Here is a 20055-nt window from a genome sequence, read left to right on the forward strand (position 1 = left end):
GTGAGATAAGTACTTTAAAAGTCAAAAATCTCAACTTCACCAAAGGACCTAACTTTGGACGCTGTTTGGACTAAAATGCTTATTTCAGTGAGATAAGCACTTCAGAAGTCAAAAATCTCATTTTCCCTAAATGACTTCTATGTTGATGCTATTTTGACTAACATGCTTATTTGAGTCAGAGAAGCACTTTAGAGTTCAAAAATCTCAATTCACCAAAGACTTAATTTTTCACGCTGTTCTGACTAACATGCATATTTGAGTGAGATAAGTACTTCAGAAGTCAAAAATCTCAACTTCATCAAAGGACCTAACTTTGGACGCTTTTTGGACGAAATGCTTATTTCAGTGAGATGAGCATATCAGAAATCAAAAATCTCAACTTCACCATCTGTCTTAATTTTTGATGCTGTTTTGACTAAAATGCTTATTTCACTCAGATAAGCACCAATATCTCACTTCAACAAAAATGTTAGTTTTTGATGTTGCTTTGAGTGACATGTTTATTTCATTGAGATAAGAACTTCAGAATATAAAAATCTCAACTTCACCAAAGGACCTAACTTTTGATGCTGATTTGACTCAAATGCTTAATTCAATGAGATAAGCCTTCAGAAGTCAAAAATCTCAACTTCACTAAATGACTGCAATGTTGATGCTGTTTTGACTAACATGCTTATTTCACTCAGATGAGCACTTCAGAAGACCAAAATCTGAACTTCACCAAATGACTCAAGTTTTGATGTTTTTTTTTTGACTAATAAGATTATTTGAGTGAGATAAGCACTTCAGAAGTCAAAAATCTCAACTTCACCAAAGGACCTAACTTTGGACGCTGGTTGCAGTGAAATGCTTATTTCCAAATGAATCAACTTTTGATGTTTTTCTGACTAACATGCTTATTTCAGCGAGTTAAGCACTACAGAAGGCTAAAATCTCGACTTCACCAAACGACTGAACTTTTGATGCTGGTTGGATTAAAATGCTTCTTTCAGCAAGTTAAGCACTTGAGAAGTCCAAACTCTGTGAACTTCAAAAATGACTGCAATGTTGATGCTGTTTTGACTAACATGCTTATTTGTTTGATAGAAGCATTTCAGAAGTCAATAATCTCAACTTCACCAAATGATTCATTTTTTGATGTTGTTTTGAATAACGTGCTTATTTCAGCGAGATAAGCACACCAGAAGACTGAAATCTCAACTTCATCAAAGGGCATAACTTTTCATGCTGGTTTGACGAAAATGCTTATTTCAGTGAGATGAGCACTGCAGAGGTCAAAAATCTCAACTTCATCAAATGAGTTTTTTTTTGATGCTGGTTCGACTAAAATGCTTACTTCAGTGAGGTAAGCACTTGAGAAGACTAAAATGTGATCTTCACCAAATGACTCAATTTTTAATGTTGTTTTGACTAACATGCTTGTTTGAGTGTATTAAGCACATCAGAAGGCAAAAGTTTCAACTTCACCAAATGTCATAATTTTTGATGCTGGGAGGATTAAAATTCTGATTTCAATGAGATAAGCACTTCAGAAGACAAAAATCTGAACATCACCAAATGACTCATTTTTAAAGTTCGATTGACTAACATACGCATTTCAACGAGTTAAGCACTTCAGAAGATCAAACTCTCAACTTCACCAAATGCCACAACTTTTGATATTGTTTTGACTAACGTGCTTATTTCAGCGATATAAGCATAGCAGAAGACGAAAACCTCAACTTCAACAAGACACTGAACTTTTGATGCTGTTTTGACGAACATGCTTATTACAGTTTGAAAAGCATTTCAGAAGACCAAAATCTGAAATTCACTAATTGACTCAAATTTTGATGTTGGATTGACTAACAGGCTTCCTCCAGCGAAATACACACTTCAGAAATGAAGAATCTCGACTTCACCAAATGACTCAACTTTTGATGTTGTTTTGAGTAACATGCATATTTGAGTGAGATAAGCATTTCAGAATACCAAAACCTGAACTTCACCAAATGACTCAAGTTTTGATGTTGGTTTGACTGACATGATTATCTGAGGGAGATATGCACTTCAGAAGTCAAAAATCTCAACTTCACCAAAAGACCTAACTTTGGACGCTGGTTGGACTAAAATGCTTATTTCAGTGAGATAACCACTTCAGAAACCAAAAATCTCAACTTCACCAAAGGACCTAACTTTGGACGCTGGTTGGACTAAAATGCTTATTTCAGTGAGATAACCACTTCAGAAATCAAAAATCTCAACTTCACCATATGACTTAATTTTTGATGCTGTTTTGACTAACATGCTTATATATCTCAGATAAGCGCTTCAGAAGACCAATATCTCACTTCACCAAAATGTTAGTTTTTGATGTTAGTTTGAATGACATGCTTATTTCATGAGCAAAGCAGTTCAGAAGATCAAAATCTCAACTTCACCAAATGACTCAAGTTTTGATGTTGTTTTGATTAACATGCTTATTTCAGCGAGTCAAACACTTCAGAAGACTAAAATCTCATCTTCACCAAATGACACAACTTTTGATGCTGGTTGGTTTAAAATGCTTATTTCAGCGAGTTAAACTCTTCAGAACACCAATACCTGACCTTCACCAAATGACTCTAGTTTTGATGAAGGTTTGACTGACATGCTTATTTGAGTGAGATAAGCATTTCAGAAGTCAATAATCTCAACTTCACCAAATGACTGAACTTCTGATGTTGTTTTGAATAACATGCTTATTTCAGCGAGTTAAGCATAGCAGAAGACCAAAATCTCAACTTCAACAAGACAGTCAACTTTTTATGCTGTTTTGACGAACATGCTTATTTCAGTGAGTCAAATACTTCAGAAGACTAAAATCTCATCTTCACCAAATGACACAACTTTTGATGCTGTTTGGTTTACAATGCTTATTTCAGCGAGTTCAGCTCTTCAGAACACCAAAACCTGACCTTCACCAAATGACGCTCGTATTCATGAAGGTTTGACGAACATGCTTATTTGAGTGAGATAAGCATTTCAGAAGTCAATAATCTCAACTTCACCAAATGACTGAACTTTTGATGTTGTTTTGAATAACATGCTTATTTCAGCAAGTTAAGCAGTTCAGAAGGCAAAAATCTCAACTTCACCCAATGACACAACTTTTGATGTTGTTTTGACTAACGTGCTTATTTCAGTGAGATAAGCATTTCAGAAGACCAAAATCTGAACTTCAATGAATGTCTCAATTTTGATGTTGGATTGACTAACAGGCTTCCTCCAATGAAATAAACACTTCAGAAGTGAAGAATCTCGAATTCACCAAATGAATCAACTTTTGATGTTGTTTTGAGTAACATGCATATATGAGTGAGATAAGCCCTTCAGAAATTAAAAATCTCAACTTCACCAAATGACTTAATTATTAATGCTGTTTTAACTAACATGCCTACTTGAGTGAGATAAGCACTTCAGAAAACCAAAATCTGAACTTCACCAAATGGCATAATTTTTGATGCTGGTCGGATTAAAATTGTTATTTCAATGAGATAAGCACTTCTGAAGACAAAAATCTGAACATCACCAAATGACTCAATTTTTGATGTTAGATTGACAACCATACTCATTTTAGCGAGTTAAGCACTTCAGAAGATCAAAGTCTCAACTTCACCAAATGCCACAACTTTTGATATTGTTTTGAATAACGTGCTTATTTCAGCGATATAAGCATAGCAGAAAACCAAAACCTCAGCTTCAACAAGACACTGAACTTTTGATGCCGTTTTGACTAACATGCTTATTACAGTGGGAAAAGTACTTCAGAAGACCAAAATCTGAACTTCACTAATTGACTCAAATTTTGATGTTGGATTGACTAACAGGCTTCCTCCATCAAAATAAACACTTCAGAAATGAAGAATCTCGACTTCACCAAATGACTCAACTTTTGATGTTGTTTTGAGTAACATGCATATTTGAGTGAGATTAGGACTTCAGAAGACCAAAATTTGAAATTCACCAAATGACTAAATTTTTTATGCTGTTTTGACTAACATGCTTATTTCACTCAGATAAGTACATCAGAAGGCCAAAATCTGAAATTCACCAAATGTCTCAAGTTTTCATGTTGTTTTGACAAACATGCTTATTTCAGCGATATAAGCACTTCAGAATGCAAAGATCTCAACTTCACCAAACGACACAACTTTTGATACTGGTTGGAAAAAAAATGCTTGTTTCAACGAGTTAAGCTCTTCAGCAGACCGAAATCTGAACCACACCAAATGACTCAAGTTTTGATGATGGTTTGACTAACGTGCTTATTTCAGCGATCATTAAGCATAGAATGAGACCAAAATCTCAATTTCACCAAGACACTCAACCTTTTATGCTGGTTTGAATAAAATGCTTATTTAAGCAAGATAAGCATATCATAAGACTAAAATCTCAACTTCACCAAAGGATCTAAATTTTGATGCTGATTTGACTAAAATGCTTATTTCAGTGATATAAACACTTTCAGTGAGATAAGCACGTCAGAAAACCAAAATCTGAAATTCACAAAATGAGTCAAGTGTTGATGTTGGTTTGACTAACATGATTATTTGAGTGAGATAAGTACTTCAGAAGTAAAAAATCTCAACTTCACCAAAGGACCTAACTTTGGACGCTGTTTGGACGAAAATGCTTATTTCAGTGAGATAAGCACTTCAGAAGTCAAAAATCTCGTTTTCCCTAAATGTCTTGAATGTTGATGCTATTTTGACGAACATGCTTATTTGAGTCAGAGAAGCACTTCAGAATTCAAAAATCGCAATTCACCAAAGACTTAATTTTTCACGCTGTTCTGACTAACATGCGTATTTGAGTGAGATAAGCACGTCAGAAAACCAAAATCTGAAATTCACAAAATGAGTCAAATATTGATGTTGCTTTGACTGACATGATTATTTGAGTGAGATAAGTACTTCAGAAGTCAAAAATCTGAACTTCACCAAAGGACCTAACTTTGGACGCTGTTTGGACTGAATGCTTATTTCAGTGAGATCACCATTTCAGAAATCAAAAATCTCAACTTCACCATCTGTCTTAATTTTTGATGCTGTTTTGACTAAAATGTTTATTTCACTCAGATAAGCACATCAGAAGACCAATATCTCACTTCAACAAAAATTTTAGTTTTTGATGTTGGTTTGAGTGACATTTTTATTTCATTGAGATAAGAACTTCAGAAGATAAAAATCTGAACTTCACCAAATGACTCAATTTTTGATGTTAGTTTAACTAACATGCCGATTTCAGTGACTAAATCACTTCAGAAGATCAAAATCTCAACTTCACCAAATGACTCAACTTTTGATGTTGTTTTGACGAACATGCTTATTTCACTCAGATAAGCACTTCAGAAAGCTAAAATCTCAACTTCACCAAATGCCACAACTTTTGATGCTGGTTGGTTTAAAATGCTTATTTCAGCGAGTTAAGCTCTTCAGAACACCAAAACCTGAACTTCACCAAAAGACTCTAGTTTTGATGATTGTTTGAGTAACATGCTTGTTTGTGTGAAATAAGCGTTCCAGAAGTCAAAACTGACGACTTCACCAAATGACTCAACTTTTGATGTCGTTTTGTCTGACGTGCTTATTTCAGCCAGATAAGCATATCAGAAGACTAAAATCTCAACGTCACCAACAGAAATAACTTTTGATGCTGGTTGACAAAAAATGCTTATTTCATTCAGATGACCTCGTCTGAAGTCAAACATCTCAACTTCATCAATGCCTTAAATTTTGATGCTGGTTCGACTAAAACGCTTATTTCAGTGAGTAAAGCACTTGAGAAGACTAAAATCTGAATTTCACCAAATGACTCAATTTTTACTGTTGCTTTGACTAACACGCTTATTTCATTGATTTCAGCACTTCAGAAGGCTCAACTTGACCAAACGACTCAACTTTTGATGCTGGATGCAATAAAATTCTTATTTCAGCGAGTTAAGCTCTTCAGTAGACCAAAATCTGAACTTCACCAACTGTCTTAAGTTTTGATATTGGTTTGACTAACATGCATATCTCAGTCAGATAGGGACTTCAGAAATCAATAATCTCAACTTCACCATATGACTCAAGTTTTGATGTTGTTTTGACTAACGTGTTTATTTCAGTGAAATAAGCATATCAGAAGACTAAAATCTCACCTGCACCAGATGACCTAACTTTTGATGCTGGTTAAATTAAAATGCTTATTTAACGAGTTAAGCACCAGAGAAGCGAAATATCTGAACTTCACCAAATGACTTGATTTTTAATTCAGGTGAGACGAAAATGCTTATTTCTGCGAGTTAAACACTTCAGAAGTGAAGAATCTGAACTTCATCAAATGACACAATTTCTTTACGTTCGTTTGACTAAAATGCTTAATTCAGCGAGATAAGCATATCAGAAGACTAAAATCTCACCTCCACCAGATGACCTAACTTTTGATGCGGGTTAAATTAAAATGTTTATTTCAGCGAGTTCGGCACCAGAGAAGCAAAAAATCTGAACTTCAACAAATGACTTCATTTTTGATACAGGTTCGACTGAAATGCTTATTTCTGCGAGTTAAACACTCAGAAGATTAAAATCTGAACTTCATCAAATGACACTTTTTTAATGTTCGTTTGAAGAAAAAAAGCTTATTTCAGCGAGTTAAGCACTTCAGAGGATCAAAATCTCAACTTCACCAAGTGACTCAACTTTTGATGTTGTTTTGACTGACGTGCTTATTTCAGCAAGATAAGCATTTCAGAAGACCAAAAGCTCAATTTCACCCAGACACACAACCTTTGATGCTGGTTTGACTAAAATGTTTATTTCACAAAGATAAGAATATGAGAAGACTAAAATCTTAACTTCACCAAAGGACCTAACTTTTGATGCTGATTTGACTGAAATGCTTATTTCAGTGAGATAAGCACTTCAGAAGACCAATATCTCACTTCAGCAAATGAGTTAGTTTTTGATTTTGGTTTGAATGACATACTTATTTCATGAGGTAGGCACTTCAGAAGAACAAAATCTCAACTTCACCATATGATCCAGCTTTAGATGCTGATTTGACTGAAATGCTTATTTCAGTGAGATAAGCAGTCAGAAGACCAAAATCTGAACTTCACCGAATGTTTCAAGTTTTGATGTTGATTAGACTAATATGCCTATTTGAGTCAGATTAGCACTTCAGAAGTCAAAAATCTCAACTTCACCAAATGACTTAATCTTTCATGCTGTTTTGACTGACATGCTTATTTCAGTGAGTTAAGCACTTCAGAAATCAAATATCTCACCTTCACCAAATTACATAATTTTTGAGGCTGGTTGGTTTAAAATGCTTATTTCAGCGAGTTAAGCACTTCAGAAGATCAAAGTCTCAACTTCACCAAATGACTCAACTTTTGATGTTGTTTTGACTAACGTGCTTATTTCAGCGAGATAAGCATATTAGAAGATCAAAATCACAATTTCACCGAGACACTCAATTTTTTTTGCTGATTTGAGTAAAATGCTTATTTCAGCGAGATAAGCATATGCGAAGACTAAAATCTCAACTTCACCAAATGACTCAAGTTTTGATGTTGGTTTGACTCACATGATTATTTGAGAGAGATAAGCACTTCAGAAGTCAAAAATCTCAACTTCACCAAAGGACCTAACTTTGGACGCTGGTTGGACTAAAATGCTGATTTCAGTGAGATAAGCACTTCAGAAATCAAAAATCTCAACTTCACCATCTGACTTAATTTTTGATGTTGTTTTGACTAACGTGTTTATTTCAGTGAAATAAGCATATCAGAAGACTAAAATCTCACCTGCACCAGATGACCTATCTTTTGATGCTGGTTAAATTAAAATGCTTATTTAGCGAGTTAAGCACCAGAGAAGCGAAATATCTGAACTTCACCAAATGACTTGATTTTTGATTCAGGTGAGACGAAAATGCTTATTTCTGCGAGTTAAACACTTCAGAAGTGAAGAATCTGAACTTCATCAAATGACACAATTTTTTAATGTTCGTTTGACTAAAATGCTTAATTCAGCGAGATAAGCATATCAGAAGACGAAAATCTCACCTCCACCAGATGACCTAACTTTTGATGCTGATTTGACTGAAATGCTTATTTCAGTGAGATAAGCACTTCAGAAGACCAATATCTCACTTCAGCAAATGAGTTAGTTTTTGATTTTGGTTTGAATGACATACTTATTTCATGAGGTAGGCACTTCAGAAGAACAAAATCTCAACTTCAACATATGATCCAACTTTAGATGCTGATTTGACTGAAATGCTTATTTCAGTGAGATAAGCAGTCAGAAGACCAAAATCTGAACTTCACCGAATGTTTCAAGTTTTGATGTTGATTAGACTAATATGCTTATTTGAGTCAGATTAGCACTTCAGAAGTCAAAAATCTCAACTTCACCAAATGAATTAATCTTTCATGCTGTTTTGACTGACATGCTTATTTCAGTGAGTTAAGCACTTCAGAAATCAAATATCTCACCTTCACCAAATTATATAATTTTTGAGGCTGGTTGGTTTAAAATGCTTATTTCAGCGAGTTAAGCACTTCAGAAGATCAAAGTCTCAACTTCACCAAATGACTCAACTTTTGATGTTGTTGTGACTAACGTGCTTATTTCAGCGAGATAAGCATATTAGAAGATCAAAATCACAATTTCACCAAGACACTCAAATTTTTTTGCTGATTTGAGTAAAATGCTTATTTCAACGAGATAAGCATATGCGAAGACTAAAATCTCAACTTCACCAAATGACTCAAGTTTTGATGTTGGTTTGACTCACATGATTATTTGAGAGAGATAAGCACTTCAGAAGTCAAAAATCTCAACTTCACCAAAAGGACCTAACTTTGGACGCTGGTTGGGCTAAATTGCTTATTTCAGTGAGATAAGCACTTCAGAAATCAAAAATCTCAACTTCACCATCTGACTTAATTTTTGATGCTGTTTTGACTGACATGCTTATTTCACTCAGATAAGCACTTCAAAAGAGCAATATCTTATTTCACCAAATGAGTTAGTTTTTGATTTTGGTTTGAATGACATACTTATTTCATGAAGTAAGCACTTCAGAAGAACAAAATCTCAACTTCACCAAATGACTCCACTTTTGATCTTGTTTTAACTAACATGCTCATTTCAGCGAGTTAAGCACTTCTGAAGTCTAAAATCTCAACTTCACCAAATGACACAACTTTTGATGCTGGTTGGATTAAAATGCTTATTTCAGCGAGTTTAGCTCGAAAGAAAACCAAAACCTGAACTTTACCAAATCACTGTAGTTTTGATGATGGTTTGACTAACATGCTTGTTTGATTGAGAGAAGCATCTCAGAAGTCAAAAATCTCAACTTCACCAAATGACTCAAATTTTGATGTTGCTTTGACTAAGGTGCTTATTTCAGCGAGATAACCATATCAGAAGACTAAAATCTCAACTTCACCAAAGGGCATAACTTTTGTTGCTGGTTTGACTAAAATGCTTATTTCAGTGAGATGAGCACTACAGCGGTCAAAAATCTCAGCTTCAGGAAATGACTTGATTTTTGATGCTGGTTGGTTTAAAATGCTTATTTCAGCGAGTTAAGCACTTGAGATGACCAAAATCTGAACTTCAGCAAAAGACTCAAGTTTTGATGTTGGTTTGACGAACATGCTTGTTTGAGTGTGATAAGCACTTCAGAAGTCAAAAATCTCAACTTCACCAAATGACTCAACTTTAGTTGTTGTTTTGACTTACATGCTTGTTTGAGTGAGATCAGCACTTCAGAAGGAAAAAATCTCAACTTCACCAAATGACATAATTTTTGATGCTGGTTGAATTAAAATTCTTATTTCACCGAGATAAGCACTTCAGAATGCCAAAATCGGAACTTCACAAAATGCCTCAAGTTTCGATGATTGTTTGACTAACATGCTTATTTGAGTGAGATAAGCACTTCAGAATTCAGAAATCTCAACTTTATCAAATGACCTAATTATTGATGCAGTTTTGACTAACATGTTTATTTCTCTCAGGTAATCACATCCCCAAACCAATATCTCAACTTCACCAAATGAGTTGGTTTGAATGACGTGTTGATTTCTTTGAGATAAGCACGCCAGAAGATTAAAATCTGACTTCATCAAATGACACAATTTTTTATGTTCGTTTTACGAACATGATTATTTCAGCGAGTTCAGCACTTCAGAAGACTAAAATCTCAACTTCACCAAACACCCTAACATTTGATGCTTATTTGACTAAAATGTTTATTTCAGTGTGATAAGCACTTCAGAAGACCAAAAAACTCAACTTCACCAAATGACTTCAATGTTGATGCTCTTTTGATTAACATGCGTATTTGAGTCAGATAAGCACTTCAGAAGACCAAAATCTGAACATCACCAAATGACTCAAGTTTTGATGCTGTTTTGATTAGCATGCTTATTCCAGTGAGATAAGCATTTCAGAAGACCAAAATCTGAACTTCACCAAATGACTCAAGTTTTGACGTTTGTTTGACGAGCATGATCATTTGAGTGAGATAAGCACTTCTGAAGTCAAAAATCTCAACTTCACCAAAGGACCTAACTTTGGTCGCTGGTTGGACTAAAATGCTTATTTCAGTCAGATAAGCACTTTCGAAATCAAAAATCTCATCTTCACCATCTGACATAATTTTTGTTGTTGTTTTGACTACCATGCTTATTTCGCATGGATAAGCACTTCAGAAGAACAATATCTCACTTCACCAAAAATGTTAGTTTTTGATGTTGGCTTGAATGACATACTTATTTCATGAGGTGAGAACTTCAGAAGGTGACAATCTCAACTTCACCTAACGACTCAACTTTTGATGTTGTTTTGACTAACATGCTTATTTCAGCGAGGTGAGCACTTCAGAAGGCTAAAATCTCAACTTCACCAAGTGACTCAACTTTTGATGCTGCTTAGTTTAAAATGCTTATTTCAGCGAGTTCAGCTCTTCAGCAGAGCAAAATCTGAACTTCACGAAATGACTCAAGTTTTGATGTTCGTTTGATTAACATGCTTATTTCAGTGAGGTAAGCACTTCAGAATCAAAAATCTCAACTTCACCAAATGAGTCAACTTTTGATATTGTTTTGACTAACGTGCTTATTTCAGCGAGATAAGCATATCAGAAGACTGAAATCTCAACTCCACCAGAAGACCTAACTTTTGATGCTGTTAACATTAAAATGCTTATTTCAGCGATTTAAGCACCTCAGAAGCCAAAAATCTGAACTTCACCAAATGACTTGATTTATGATTCTGGTTAGACTAAAATGCTTATTTCTGCGAGGTAAGCACTTCAGAAGATTAAAATCTGAACTTCATCAAATGACACAATTTTTTACGTTCGTTTGACTAACATGCTTATTTCAGCGAGTTAAGCACTTCGGAAGATCAAATTCTCAACTTCACCAAATGACTTCAATGTTGATGCTGTTTTGACTAACATGCTTATTTCACTCAGATAAGAACTTCAGGAGACCAAAATCTGAACTTGACCAAATGACTCAAGTTTTGATGTTGCTTAGACTAACATGCTTATTTCAACCAGATCAGCATTTCAGAAGTCAAAAATCTCAACTTCACCAAATGTCTTAATTTGACATGCTGTTTTGACTAACATGCTTATTTCAGTGAGATAAGCACTTGAGAAATCAAATATCTCAACTTCACCATCTGATTTCATTTTTGATGCTGTTTTGACTAACATGCTTATTCAGCTCTGATAAGCACTTCAGAAGACAAATATCTCACCTCACCAAAAAGGTTAATTTTTGATCTTGGTTTGAATGACATGCTTATTTCATTACATCACTTCAGCAGATCAAAATCTCAGCTTCACCAAATGACTCAACTTTTGATGTTGTTTTGACGAACATGCTTATTTCACTCAGATAAGCACTTCAGAAAGCTAAAATCTCAACTTCACCAAATGCCACAACTTTTGATGCTGGTTGGTTTAAAATGCTTATTTCAGCGAGTTCAGCTCTTCAGAACACCAAAACCTGAACTTCACCAAAAGACTCTAGTTTTGATGATGGTTTGAGTAACATGCTTATTTGTGTGAAATAAGCGTTCCAGAAGTCAAAACTGCCGACTTCACCAAATGACTCAACTTTTGATGTCGTTTTGTCTGACGTGCTTATTTCAGCCAGATAAGCATATCAGAAGACTAAAATCTCAACGTCACCAAAAGAAATAACTTTTGATGCTGGTTGACAAAAAATGCTTATTTCATTCAGATGACCTCGTCTGACGTCAAACATATCAACTTCATCTATGCCTTAATTTTTATGCTGGTTCGACTAAAATGCTTATTTCAGTGAGTAAAGCACTTGAGAAGACTAAAATCTGAATTTCACCAAATGACTCAATTTTTAATGTTGGTTTGACTAACATGCTTATTTCATTGATTTAAACACTTCAGAATGCTAAGATCTCAACTTGACCAAATGACTCAACTTTTGATGCTGGTTGCAATAAAATTCTTATTTCAGCGAGTTAAGCATTAAGTAGACCAAAATCTGAACTTCACCAACTGACTTAAGTTTTGATATTGGTTTGACTAACATGCATATCTCAGTCAGATAGGCACTTCAGAAATCAATAATCTCAACTTCACCATATGACTCAAGTTTTGATGTTGTTTTGACTAACGTGTTTATTTCAGCGAAATAAGCATATCAGAAGACTAAAATCTCACCTGCACCAGATGACCTAACTTTTGATGCTGGTTAAATTAAAATGCTTATTTAGCGAGTTAAGCACCAGAGAAGCGAAATATCTGAACTTCAACAAATGACTTCATTTTTGATACAAGTTAGACTGAAATGCTTATTTCTGCGAGTTAAACACTTCGGAAGATTAAAATCTGAACTTCATTAAATGACACTTTTTTATGTTCGTTTGAAGAAAAAAGCTTATTTCAGCGAGTTGAGCACTTCAGAGGATCAAAATCTCAACTTCACCAAGTGACTCAACTTTTGATGTTGTTTTGACTAACGTGCTTATTTCAGCAGGATAAGCATTTCAGAAGACCAAAATCTCAATTTCACCCAGACACTCAACCTTTGATGCTGGTTTGACTAAAATGCTTATTTCACAAAGATAAGTTTTTGAGAAGACTAAAATCTTAACTTCACCAAAGGACCTAACTTTTGATGCTGATTTGACTGAAATGCTTATTTCAGTGAGATAAGCACTTCAGAAGACCAACAACTCACTTCACCAAATGAGTTAGTTTTTGATTTTGGTTTGAATGACATACTTATTTCATGAGGTAGGCACTTCAGAAGAACAAAATCTCAACTTCACCAAAGGACCTAACTTTAGATGCTGATGCGACTGAAATGCTTATTTCAGTGCGATAAGCAGTTCAGAAGACCAAAGTCTGAACTTCACCGAATGTTTCAAGTTTTGATGTTGGTTAGACTAATACGCTTATTTGAGTCAGATTAGCACTTCAGAAGTCAAAAATCTCAACTTCACCAAATGACTTAATCTTTCATGCTGTTTTGACTGACATGCTTATTTCGATGAGTTAAGCACTTCAGAAATCAAATATCTCACCTTCACCAAATTACATAATTTTTGAGGCTGGTTGGTTTAAAATGCTTATTTCAGCGAGATGAGCACTTCAGAAGACCAAAGTCTGAACTTCACCAAATGACTCAATTATTGATGTTGGTTTGACTAACATGTTTATTTCAGCGAGTGAAGCGCTCAAGAAGATCAAAATCTCAACTTCACCAAACGACTCAATTATTGATATTAGTTTGACTGACATGCTTATTTCAGCGAGTTAAGCACTTCAGAAGATCAAAGTCTCAACTTCACCAAATGACTCAACTTTTGATGTTGTTTTGACTAACGTGCTTTTTTCAGCGAGATAAGCATATTAGAAGATCAAAATCACAATTTCACCAAGACACTCAAATTTTTTTTGCTGATTTGAGTAAAATGCTTATTTCAGCGAGATAAGCATATGCGAAGACTGAAATCTAAACTTCACCAAATGACTCAAGTTTTGATGTTGGTTTGACTCACATGATTATTTGAGAGAGATAAGCACTTCAGAAGTCAAAAATCTCAACTTCACCAAAGGACCTAACTTTGGACGCTGGTTGGACTAAAATGCTTATTTCAGTGAGATAAGCACTTCAGAAATCAAAAATCTCAACTTCACCATCTGACTTAATTTTTGATGCTGTTTTGACTGACATGTTTATTTCACTCAGACAAGCACTTCAAAAGAGCAATATCTCATTTCACCAAATGAGTTAATTTTTGATTTTGGTTTGAATGACATACTTATTTCACGAAGTAAGCACTTCAGAAGTCTAAAATCTCAACTTCACCAAATGACACAACTTTTGATGCTGGTTGGATTAAAATGCTACTTTCAGCGAGTTAAGCTCGAAAGAAAACCAAAACCTGAACTTTACCAAATCACTGTAGTTTTGATGATGGTTTGACTAACATGCTTGTTTGATTGAGGGAAGCATTTCAGATGTCAAAAATCTCAACTTCACCAAATGACTCAAATTTTGATGTTGTTTTGACTAACGTGCTTATTTCAGTGAGATAACCATATCAGAAGACTAAAATCTCAACTTCACCAAAGGGCATAACTTTTGTTGCTGGTTTGACTAAAATGCTTATTTCAGTGAGATGAGCACTACAGCGGTCAAAAATCTCAGCTTCAGGAAATGACTTGATTTTTGATGCTGGTTGGTTTAAATTGCTTATTTCAGCGAGTTAAGCACTTGAGATGACCAAAATCTGAACTTCAGCAAAAGACTCAAGTTTTGACGTTGGTTTGACTAACATGCTTGTTTGAGTGTGATAAGCACTTCAGAAGTCAAAAATCTCAACTTCACCAAATGACTCAACTTTAGTTGTTGCTTTGACTAACAGGCTTGTTTGAGTGAGATCAGCACTTCAGAAGGAAAAAATCTCAACTTCACCAAATGACATAATTTTTGATGCTGGTTGAATTAAAATTCTTATTTCACTGAGATAAGCACTTCAGAATGCCAAAATCGGAACTTCACAAAATGCCTCAAGTTTCGATGATTGTTTGACTAACATGCCTATTTGAGTGAGATAAGCACTTCAGAATTCAAAAATCTCAACTTTATCTAATGACCTAATTATTGATGCAGTTTTGACTAACATGCTTATTTCACTCAGGTAATCACATCCCCAAACCAATATCTCAACTTCACCAAATGAGTTGGTTTTTGGTGTTGGTTTGAATGACGTGTTGAATTCTTTGAGATAAGCACGCCAGAAGATTAAAAACGCAACTGCACCAATTGCCTTACATTTTGATGCTGTTTTGACTAACTTGTATATTTGAGTGAGATCAGCACTTCAGGAGCCACAAATCTGAACTTCACCAAATAACTCAATTTTTGATGTTGTTTTGACTAACGTGCTTATTTCTGTTCGATAAGCATATCCGAACCCCAGAAGCGCAACTTCACCAAAACACTCAACTTTTCATGCTCGTTTGACTAAAATGCTCATTTCAGTGAGATAAGCACTTTAGAAGACAAAAATATCAACTTCACCAAATTACTTAATTTTTAATGCTGTTTTGACGAACATGCTTATTTCAGTGAGATAAGCACTTCAGAATACCACAATCTGAACTCACCAAATGACTCAAGGTTCGATGCTGGTTAGACTAAAATGCTTATTTCAGTGAGTAAAGCACTTGAGAAGACTAAAATCTGAAATTCGCCAAATCACCCAATTATTAATGTTGTTCTGACTAACATGCTTATTTCAGTGAGATAAGCACTTCAGAAGTCAAAAATCTCACCTTCACCAAATGACTTAATTTTTAATGCTGTTTTGACTAACATGCTTATTTCAGTGAGATATGCACTTCAGAATACCACAATCTGAACTCACCAAATGACTCAAATTTGATTATTATTTGACTAACATGCTTACTTCAGTGATTTGAGCACTTCAGAGGGCTAAAATCTCAACTCACCAAATGACTGAACTTTTGATGCTGGTTGGAATAAAATGCTTATTTCAGCGATTTAAGGTCTTTAGTCGACCAAAATCTTAACTTCACCAAATGACTGAAGTTTTGATGCTGTTTTGACTAACGTGCTTATTTCAGCGACATAAGCATATCCGAAGACCAAAATCTCAAATTGTACAACGGGAATAACTTTTGATGCTGGTTTGTCAAAAAAATACTTATTTTATTGAGTTGAGCTCTAAAGAATTCAAAAATCTCAACTTCATCAAACGACTTTGATTTTAGATGCTGGTTAGACTAAAATGCTTATTTCAGTGAATAAAGCATTTGAGAAGTTTAAAATCTGAAATTCACCAAATGACCCGATTATTAATGTTGTTTTGACTGACATGCTTACTTGAGTGAGATAAGGACTTCACAAGTCAGAAATCTCGACTTCACCAAATGAATCAACATTTGATGTATTTTTCAATAACATGCTTATTTCAGCGTGATAAGCATAGCAGAAGAACAAAATCTCAACTTCAACAAGACACTCAACTTTTTGTGCTGTTTTGAAAGCATGCTTATTTCAGGGAGATACGCACTTCAGAAGACCAAAATCTGAACTTCACTAAATGACTCAAATTTTGATGTTGGATTGACGAACAGGCTTTTTCCAGTGAAATAAGCACTTCAGAAGTGAAGAATATTGAAATCACCAAATGACTCAAATTTTGATGTTGGATTGACTAACAGGCTTTTTCCAGTGAAATACGCACTTCAGAAGTGAAGAATATCGAAATCACCAAATGACTCAACTTTTGATGTTGTTTTGACTGACATGATCATTTGAGTGAGATGAGCACTTCAGAAATCAAAAATCTCAACTTCACCAACTGACTTAATTTTTGATGCTGTTTTGACTAACATGTTTATTTCACTCAGACAAGCACTTCAGAAGACAAATATCTCACTTCACCAAAAGAGTTTGTTTTTGATGTTGGTTTGAATGATTTAGTTATATCATGAGGTCAGCACTTCAGAAGATCAAAATCTCAACTTCACCAAATGACTCAACTTTTGATGTTGTTTTGACGAACATGCTTATTTCAGCGAGTTAAGCATTTCAGAAGTCTAAAATCTCAACTTCACCAACTGACGCAACTTTTGATGCTGGTTGGTTTAAAATGCTTATTTCAGCGAGTTAAGTTCCACAGAAAACCAAAACCTGAACTTCACCAAATTACTGCAGTTTTGATGATGGTTTGACTGACATGCTTGTTTGATTGAGAGAAGCATTTCAGAAGCCAAAAATCTTAACTTCAACAAATGACTCAATTTTTGATGTTGTTTTGACTGACGTGCTCATTTCAGCGAGATAAGCATATCAGAAGACTAAAATCTCAACGTCATGAAATGACTTGGTTTTTGATGCTGGTTGGACTAAAATGCTTATTTCAGTGAGTTAAGCAGTTGAGAAGACTAAAATCTGAAATTCACCCTGTGACTCAAGTTTTGATGGTGTTTAGATTAACATGCTGATTTGAGTCAGATAAGCACTTCAGAAGTCAAAAATCTCAACTGCACCAAATGGCTTTATATTTCATGCTGTTTTCATGAACATGCTTATTTCAGTGATATAAGCACTTCAGAAAACCAAAATCTGAATTTCACAAAATGACTCAAGTTTTGATGTTGGTTTGACGAACATGCTTTTTTGAGTGAGATAAGCACTTCAGAATTCAAAAATCGCAACTTCACCAAAGGACCTAATTTTGGACGCTGGTTGGACCAAAATGGTTATTTATTGTGAGATAAGCACTTCAGAAATCAAAAATCTCAACTTCACCATCTCACTTAATTTTTGATGCTGTTTTGACTAACATGCTTATTTCCCTCAGATAAGCACTTCAGAAGACCAATATCTCACTTAACCAAATGACTGTAGTTTTGATGATGGTATGACTAACATGCTTATTTGATTGACAGAAGCATTTCCGAAGTCAAAAATCTCAACTACACCAAATGACTCAACTTCTGATGGTGTTTTTACTGACGTGCTTATTTCAGCGAGATAAGCACATCAGATGACTAAAATCTCAACTTCACCAAAGGACATAACTTTTGATGCTGGTTTGACTAAAATGCTTATTTCAGTGAGATGAGCACTACAGAAGTCAAAAATCTCAACTTTATCAAATGACTTGATTTTTGATGCTGGTTCGACTAAAATGATAATTTCAGTGTGTTAAGCACTAGAGAAGACTAAAATCTGAACTTCAGCAAAAGACTCAAGTTTTGATGTTGGTTTGACGAACATGCTTGTTTGAGTGTGATAAGCACTTCAGAAGTCAAAAATCTCAACATCACCAAATGGCTTTATTTTTCATGCTGTTTTCACGAGCATGCTTATTTCAGTGACATAAGCACTTCAGAAAACCAAAATCTGAACTTCACAAAATGACACAAGTTTTGATGTTGGTTTGACGAAGATGCTTATTTGAGTGAGATAAGCACTTCGGATTCCAAAATCTCAAATTCACCAAAGGAGCTAATTTTGGACGCTGGTTGGACTAAAATGGTTATTTCAGTGAGATGAGCACTTCAGAAATCAAAAATCTCAACTTCACAATCTGACTTAATTTTTGATGCTGATTTGACTAACGTGCTTATTTCACTCAGAGATTGAGTTGAGATTTTTGACTTCGGTCGTGCTCATCTCACTGAAATAAGCATTTTAGTCAAACCAGCATCAAAAGTTATGTCCTTTGGTGAAGTTGGGATTTTAGTCATCTGATGTGCTTATCTCGCTGAAATAAGCATGTTAGTAAAAACAACATCAGAAGTTGAGTCATTCGGTGTAGTTGAGATTTTTGACTTCGGAAATGCTTCTGTCAATCTCATAAGCATGTTAGTCAAACCATCATCAAAACTACAGTCATTTGGTTAAGTGAGATGAGCACTACAAAAGTCAAAAATCTCAACTTCATCAAATGGCTTGATTTTTGATGCTGGTTAGACTAAAATGTTTATTTCAGTGTGTTAAGCACTTGACATGACGAAAATCTGAATTTCACCAAATGACTCAATTTTTAATGTTGTTTTGACTAACATGCTTATTTGAGTAAGATAACTACTTCAGAATTCACATATCTCAACTTCACCTGATGATTCAACTTTTGATGATGGCTTGAATAACTTGTTTATTTCAGCGAGTTAAGCAGTTCCGTAGCAAAAAAATCTCAACTTTACCAAATGACTTAATGTTCAATGCTGGTTGGATTAAAATGCTTATTTCAGCGAGTTAAGCACTTCAGAAGACCAAAATCTCAACTTCACCAAATGCCACAACTTTTGACATTGTTTTGACTAATGTGCTTTTTTCTGCGAGATAAACATAGCAGAAGACGAAAATCTCAACTTCAACAAGACACTTAACTTTTCATGCTGTTTTGACTAACATGCTGATATCAGTTGGAAAAGCACTTCAGAAGACCAAAGTCTGAACTTCACTAAATGGCTCAAATTTTGATGTTGGATTAACTAACAGGCTTCCTCCAGTGAAATAAGCACTTCAGAAGTGAAGAATATCGACTTCAACAAATGACTCAACTTTTGATGTTGTTTTGAGTACCATGCATATGTTGGTTGTATTAAAATGCTTTTTTCAGCGAGTTAAGCACTTCAGAAGACCAAAATCTGATGTTGGATCGGTTAGGGTTAGGGTTAGGGTTAGGGTTAGGTTTAGGGTTAGGGTTAGGGTTAGTGTTAGGGTTGGATTGACAAACAGGCTTTCTCCAGTGAAATAAACACTGAAGAAGTGAAGAATCTCGACTTCACCAAATGACACAAGATTTGATGTTGTTTGAGTAACATACATATTTGAGTGAGATAAGCACTTCAGAAGACCAAAATCTGAACTGCATCAAATGACTAAATTTTTTTTAGCTGTTTTAACTCACATGCTTATTTCACTCAGATGAGCACTTCAGAATTCAAAAATCTCAACTTCACCAAATGACTTAATTT

Source organism: Rhincodon typus, chromosome 44 (genome assembly GCF_021869965.1).
Source record: "Rhincodon typus isolate 14 chromosome 44, sRhiTyp1.1, whole genome shotgun sequence".
Taxonomy (NCBI): domain Eukaryota; kingdom Metazoa; phylum Chordata; class Chondrichthyes; order Orectolobiformes; family Rhincodontidae; genus Rhincodon; species Rhincodon typus.